Here is an 8,501-nt window from a genome sequence, read left to right on the forward strand (position 1 = left end):
TGAAAGACAGACATAATTAATGGCATGAGCAACATTTTCGATTAAGTACTACGCCTTTTTGTACCTAGTACTTTGTAGATTGTGATTATTACAAAACATACATAACCACTTCAGCCCTAAATACATTTCGGCCATTTGAAAATAGCAATCTACAAGCTCATAATGTGTTGCGATGTGACGCATTGTGAGCTTGTAGATCTGCCATTTTCAAAGGATTTTAATACATTTTATACATTTGAAAACTTGTGAAATGGGACATTCTGCATATTGAGTAGGCTAATGAGTCAGAGTATACTTTTACTTTTGGTACTTTAAGTACAGTTTGATACCAATACCTTTGTACTTTTACTCAAGTCAAATTTTAATTCCAGACTTTCACTTGTAACAGAGTATTTCTACATTAAAGTATTGATACTTTTACCTAAGTAAAACATTTGTGTATTTTTCCACCACTGATATTCATTCACTGCAATAACAACAGAAGTTAGGCTATATGTTTACAATCTATGTAAGCATTTTGGTATGAAAGCCAGAATGATCCTGTATCATACAAACCAAACCGCGGTTGAGAACTCAGCAAGTTGTGGCGCTTTTTATGCAATAACAAGCTTGGTTATACTTCGACGCACGACGGTATCGCGCGCAGAAAATCGCCGATCTAAGTACAACAACTTGCCTCCGCGACGCTTGTGGACTTGTACATCGATGTCAGGCGTCGAAGCATAACTCAGTCAGCATAGACATAATAGACATAGAAAGTGAAGTTCAGCAGTTGGAATGAGCAGCAGCAGTCAGTTCTGTGTATACATATCTATGCGTTGAATGCAGCAAACCTGCGACCAAGGAAGCACGTGAACCCGAACGCACAAACTAACATGAGAGTCAATGTTTAGAGATTGTTACTCAAAGCATTACGTTTAGGCACAGTACGATTTTTATCTACATTTTATGGTACATTTCACTCACTAGTCATTAACTATTTGTGCCTGTTGGTTTGATCATTTAAAAAAAATATATCGAATATATTTTAAAGTAGGCTAATATTTATTCAAGGAAATCTAGGTTTAGGAGAGGTGGTGCGGCGCACTAGCGCCCTTTATTGAAGGGCCGCGGCTGACAGTGTGGTTGCAGTGTGCGACCATGTGCTAAAGATCTAATCACAGGGCTATTTGCTTTTTGATTGATTGAATATTTTATTAGGCAAAATGTAAAACAGCACAATTACATTTAAAGTACTTTGACTAAAAGGTCTGTCCAAAAAGGTCCTTGCGGTCTTGTTTCCATTGAGGTCCTTGGTATTCAATTCCTAGTCATATATAGTAGCACCAAACAGTCCAAATATCAACACAAAAATACAGAAAAAAACAACACTATATGTACAAACACTCCCTCTAGTTTTGTGACTGTGGCCAGTGGTGAGCTGTGGATTTTTGAACTATGGGGGCTCTATTTTATGACGTCACGTGCGCGGGCACGTGCGTGCGCAGGCATGTGCACATAGCCACTCAGCTCAGTGCTAGTTGAAATACTGTATTCAACATGTGATTATTAATGTATTTATATTTCTTATTATTTTGTTGCATTGTTAATTTGTTGTTTTTATTTTTGTTTCAATTAATGAATTATTTTATTTTCCTTTTAGTTTTATATACAAGCCCTTTACATAGATTCACCCACACATAAGTACTTAAAATAATCAGTCAACTTGTCTTTACTTGAATAACTTTTTTTTAAGACTTACATTGCTTTCAAAACAGTGTTTTTTAAAACAAGTAAAAAATAAAAAAAAATTACCCTTTTGCTACTCTCCAAAACAAAGACGGGTTTATGGAGTTGAAAGCCTACTTTACTAAATTACACTTTTTGGCCAGAAAATAAAATATTTCTCCGGAATTAAAACCTGTTTTTGGTTACTCCACAGTGCCCTCTACAGATCTGGTCAATGGAATTTTCCTATTGACCAGATTCTTCCTTCCGATGAAATATTTTCTTTTCTGGCCAAAAAGTGTATTTTAGACGTGAGGTGTGGGCTCAGAGTGTTCCCACTTAGAATAGGCTTTCAACTCCATAAAACCGTCTTTGTTTTGGTGAGTATATTTTTATTTTACTACAGCCGAGAGGCTCCGCTACCGCGGTGCGAGGGGAAAGAATGGAAAGTACCATAGCGTTAAGGAGAACTCCTTCTAACGCTATGGACCAGAGCTAGACACAGGGGTAACTTTGTGAGTGTCTGGTAGGCTACAAGCTCTTGTGTCCTCTGCTAAGCGATTAACCCTTTCACACTCCATGGCTTTTCTCGAGTAGCCTAATGTTATGCAAAGCAGCCAGGTTGAGGCCATTGTTTAAGGTGTTAAAGACGGCTCGCCCCTGACGGTGCGTTGTTGTGTTAATTAATGACGGCTCGCGGGCGGCTGACGGTGTGTGCTCGCGCGTGGATGTGGAGCTGCTCGTGCATGTGGCGCACGTGCGAGCCCCCAGCCCCCATAGTGTCAGAACTAAGGGGTCGCCGACCCCCTGAGCACCCCCTAGAGCTCACCCCTGGGTGTCACTAACTTTTTGGAGGTCAGATATTTGCGTATAGGGGGCATTTCGGGCAAATTTGCATTTACAATTTTGAAGACCAATCCCATTTTTAGTTGTTTAACTCTGTCTTCTATCCTGAGCCAGCCTAGGCTGGCAAAATGAGTGGGAGAAAGGTGGGTCGTGGGCCCCAGTCCGAGAAGTAGTCGTTGTTTTGGGAGGTTTGAAGCTGAAGAGTGACATTGAGATGTTGGAGTATATACCAAGAGGTGCAAGCATAGTCAAAAAGGGTCTGAATCAGCACCCCTGAAAGGGTCCTGAGGTCACCCTTGTTGACAAAAGAGGAAACCCTGCCCATAAATCTGGTTCTCACTCTTTTGATCACCTTTGTTGCCATGCTTTCACCTGTCAATAGAACGAAAGACAGCAACCAGCGACAACCCCCCTGTTTGCCCTGGAATGTCACCAGTAAAGCCCGTATTTCTCGAAACATGTACAAATGCAATGGGCGGTAGTGACGGGGCACATCTGGTGAAAGCCGGAATTACACTCAATGTACAGGAAGTAAACGAGGGGGGGAAATGGTGTTCGGCCACAGACGGGATTATAACACTTCTTTATAGAAAAACGTGGACTAATACATTGCACAAATATTCCGGACTAGTTAAAATTTGGGGCATTTGGGTAAGCACCTTATATTTTGCATTTGTGAGAGAGTGCCGTTAACAAACGCTAGAATGAACGCGTTCACAATAACATTCATCTAGCGGAAATAGAGTACGTTCAGTTCACGTCCGCCCAAAACATGAACAAGTTCATGAACGATCGTTCATTGAATGCATTCAGGCACAATACTGCATTTGAGATGGAACAAAGGATGGAAACAGGCCTGTAGTTGCCAGGGTCTAATTTGCTTCCTTTTTTATGTAGAGGGATTATTCTCGCCAACTTGAATTCTCGTGACACTGGCTAATGGATAGGTTTGTAATGGGCTTCTATGGGGGCAATAGAGACAGCTGTGTCTCTGAGGAATCTGGTGGGGAAATTGTCAAGGCCGGTGGCCTTGTTAGGCCGGAGGGCAAAGAGCTTTTTTTGCACATCTTCACCTTTTACTGGTTTGAATGAGAAGGAGTCTTTCTTAGCCCCTAGTTTGTCATAGTGAGCTTGGATGTGGTCAGAGCCATACAGACCTGAATGCTGTGGAAGTTTGCTTACCAACTGGGTTGCAATGGTGGTGAAAAATCAGTTAAAACAGTTTGCCACCACCAGCATGTTGGTAATGAGCGAGCCACTTGAAATAATGCAGATGTTTGTAGATTTGGTTTGAATTTTGTTGTTGCAGGCTATTTTCTGTAGTGCCTCCCACAGTTTTTGTGGGTGGCAATTGTTTGCCTCAATGTTTTCATTTAAGAAGTTATTTTTGGCATTTGTGATCATTTTGTTAACTACATTGCGTAGTTTCCTGCACTTTTCAAGTGGTTGCTCATTTTTGTTTTCCTGTACTTGTTTCTGAGTTTGATGGCATTCAGGATGTCTCCCTTCATCCAGGGTTCTATACGAGCCGGGGCATACCCTTGTGAATTTTTTTATCAGTTGGGTTATCACAGGCTATCACAGAATTTACTGAATGATTTAAATATGGTGGCGTCTTTCCGAAGTACATCGGTATTGTAGTTGCAGAGCAAAATAATTTCAGAATTTGCCAGAGAGGCTTGGATTGTAACCTGAGCTGCTGGTTTCGTGGCCTCTGCGGGGGGGGGGACCAGAAGCTTCCTGAGGTAAACAGTCCTTCCTCTGTCCTGCTGTGGGGGATGGGTGGGGGATTGATTGATGTAGTTTATTTAGTAAGACATGAGAATAGTACATGACAGTACATAACAGTACATGGAAGTACAAATTCACAATACAAGGTCTACTAAACTGGAACTCTCATTAAGCACGCAGCTTGTTTAAGATGAGAACCCCATGCACACAAATCATGATGACATATAAGAGGCAGACAGATACACACTACTATACAGAATGTCATACAATCAGCTTTCAGGTTACTGGTATGAAGAGAGAAAATATATATATATATACAAAAGAGGAAAATGAAGGAGGGGTAGGTTAAGACTTAGACAGGGGCCATTTTCGAATTGCAGCCTCCTGAAGGTGTATCTTCAGGGCAGTTTTGAAAGTGAGTAGGGTTTTACACTCCTTTACTCCTTTTGGTAGGGCATTCCACATTTTTGATGAATAGCATGAGAACGAGTTCATTCCCTTAGTTGAGCCAAATCTGGGTTGAACATGATTTGTGGAGCTGCCTCTGGTGTTATGATCATGGACTTCATTAACATTTTGGAAGTATTTTGACAAATACAGGGGGATCCCAATGTTGTGGTGTATCTTGAAGACCAGGCCCATAGCAAGTTGCTGTACTCTGTCCTCAACCCTAAGCCATCCAATCCTAGCAAAATGAGCAGGGGTTAGATGGGTTTTGTGATTGAGGCCAAGAAGTAGCCTTACAAGTTTGTTTTGGGATGTATGGAGCCTTGTTTTTAAGGCCTTGTAGGTACATTGGGAGGGGGAGCTTGATGCTATCTGCTTAATGTATTATAATTAAAAGTTCATTTAGGTATTATGAATCAATGAATTCAGTGCTAACATTTAATGTTAACATACAAACAGGACAATGGTGAAACAGTAAGCGAATGTGACCTGGGCCCTATTCCACGAAAGGTGAATTAGAGCTAAAGCCTGGCTTTAACACCTATCCTGGCTTAATTTAGCCAGGAATAGGGATGAATCGGTTCCATGAAAGCTGAATTATCTTGAAGATTAGTTTAGCCAGTTCACCCTGGCTAAGTTTAGCCATGACTTGATTCCACGAAAGAGAATTGAAGCAAGCCTACCTTAGTTACCATGGCAATTTACCTGTGAAGTTAGCCTGGTCAGGAGCAGTCTAACAGCCAAGCTTACTTAATCCAGTGCCTTGTTCTTCAAGTTTTTCCACACTCATTTTAATGACCCTGCACTCAAATAAAATGAAATAAATACAATAAGATATCATCAAATTAACTATATTACTGAAATAGTGTGTGACCATGAATCATAATTGTTTCACAATGACTCATGTGATATGTCATTGTCACTCTGTTAACACTATAGTTCATATTGTTGTTAGATGTTTGATAATATATTACAGATTTTTTTAATATTATAAAAAAATTCTGACGTATATATATCGCGGCCCCCGTCACGGTCACCCCCCGTCCCCGGGTGTCCCGTTGCCCCCCCGTCCCGTCCCGTCGCAAACACACACACACACACACACACACACACACACACACACACACACACACACACACACACACACACACACACACACACACACACACACACACACACACACACACACACACACACACACACACACACACACACACACCCACTCTGTGTGTCCTTGCAATACTTTGCCACGCTTTCTCCCTGGATCTATTTATTGCGGTCGCGTTTCCTTTCTTGCTTTATACATTTTACTTCCTTGTATGATTTCATGAGCTGCTGCAGTGCTGCTGTTCAGCCACAGAGAAGAACGCCGCTCTGGTTTTGGACTCCATGATTGGTCAAGTTCAAGGATTCTGCTATCGACTTTCATGGTCTTTTACAGGAATACGTGAAGCCTGGCTTCATTATCCTGCTCGACAAAGTCGCTCCTTTTCAGCCTGGCTTGGCATTCATGGAACCGAATAAACCAGGCTATACGGACCCGACTTTGTCAAGCCTGGATTTGACTTAAGGCCAGGCTTATTTAATTCACCTTTCGTGGAATAGGGCCCTGGTGTGGCAAGGAGTTACTTTTGTTGTTAATAAATGTACGACTACGCCACCTTGATGATGTTTGTATCAAGGAATAGAATGAATAACCTTTATATAAATCGGGTTCCCCAAAAACAGTTTAGAACAATATGAGACCTGAGACATGAGTTTCCCCCAAACACATGGAAGTTTATTTAGGTTTAGACAGAATAGTATTTCGGTTTCATAATACATACTTATTAAATTCCTATTTAAAATCAACAAAACCATCAATAATAGTTAACGTGCAGCTGTCATTATATAGTATAATCAGCAAAAACACAATAAATGTGCTACAAATACAAAAGAAAACCAGAGTGTTCTGGCTAGTGGGCGACAACCATTTACAGGGGCAGCTACTGTAGGTGACTCTACTCTATGCCCAGCCTATGCACACAGCAAGCAGTCGCACACACAGTAGGATTAGAAGAATCAGAGCGCCACCGTGAAAAGAGGTGCACGCGATCACGCCAAACAAACCTTTAGGGCTGTGTACTAAAGAGTGAGACCTAGTGAAACTCCCCGTAGTAGGTCGTCTGCACCACCACGCTCCCTCAGACTCTAGGACAGGTAAACAGCACACACAGGACTCGCTATATGTAGGGGGAAAGAAACAAAACATTAGTATAAAATAGCTCAAGTAACAGTAACAAAATACTAAAATCAAACTATACAAAGCAGCAGTGGCAAGATCTTAAATTGTCTGTGTGTTCTCCTACCCTCTTGTGTTGCCACATAAATACAACTCGGCACATGACATTCACTGTCATGTGCATCGCATGGATCAACCCCGACAGAGCAAATAATGAAAACAGGAGACCCAGGTCGCACGACCCACAGCCAGTAACACACCAAGCAGCCTATGTTTGGCATAGACTGCAGGGCATTTATACAATCACACTAATAGAGTACAGAAGTCCTGACGTCACTCGTTCATCCCCAGGTTCGTAAAGGAGGTTCGCTATGGAGAATAACATTGGGTCATCATAGAATCGTCTCATATAAGAATTGTGGTCCAAAAATAAACAAACTGTCTCGGTGATATCGTCAGGGAGGAGGTTCTGTATCGTTTATGATAGTCAGTCACTTATATTTGATACAGTCTGTCTCTGGCGAAAATTGTACTAATTCGGCGGAAGTAACATTAGCGTTTCTCACCGTCAGTTGATGCTTCATATCCATAAGAGTAAAACCGCTGGGGTCATTTGTTTATTTTTGGAACACAGTTCTTATTTGACGCGATATTAAATACGTCTATGGGGATTCAGAATGGGGGTGGAAATCCGCGAACCAGGTAGACAAACCTAGGATGTGTAAATTACGTCAGACTTCGGTGTTCTATTGTCAATGGGGAAGTGGATAGTGCAGCTGTCCTATGGTGGCCCCTGAGGACATGTCTTTACTTGCATGAAAATGTATGAAAAGATATAAATAACCTGGCTTTACCAACACAGCTCTCCTTCAGTTTACTGATTGACCTGTAATCACACTATACAATCGCACAGGATAGGATAAGGATAATCCTTTTTTTAACAGGTCGTTCAGTTAAGTCCTTGCGGTCTTGTTTACAGTGATTCTCAGACTGGGGCCCGGGGACCCCCAGTTTAATACAGCATCAGCTAGCCACTATAAACCCTATAAAAACCCTATAGCTATTTGAAAATAGCTGATCTACAAGCTTGTTGATCTATTTTCAACAAATCAGACCCTTAAACTAAGCTCAATATATTGAAAATCATATGAAATATAAAATTGAGTCTTTCTTATGGTCTAAGGAGTATATACTGATCAATGATGATGTCCTATGAATCATTATTATTTGTCCAGCATGGACATGCAGGGTTCAGCCCAAAATGCGGTGTAGGTCGGCTCAGTATACAATTATCAAATCCCAGATCGATCTGAAAACAAATTCACAATATTCACCAACTCAGGACACCTAAGCATTAAACGTTTGATTTGGCAAGTCAGAAACCGTTCCATTCATGCCCCACGGACGGAGCCATTAAACGTCTGTTCACGACGATGCTAACGCGCTAATTTCGTTAGCATCCATCCCTTGGTTAAAGAAGACCAAATGAAAAATTTGGCAATTTAAACACACTGCATTACATGTGTTTAGTGGCGTTTCTGTGGTCAAG

Source organism: Gymnoscopelus braueri, assembly GCF_963280865.1.
Source record: "Gymnoscopelus braueri genome assembly, chromosome: 1".
Taxonomy (NCBI): Eukaryota; Metazoa; Chordata; class Actinopteri; order Myctophiformes; family Myctophidae; genus Gymnoscopelus; species Gymnoscopelus braueri.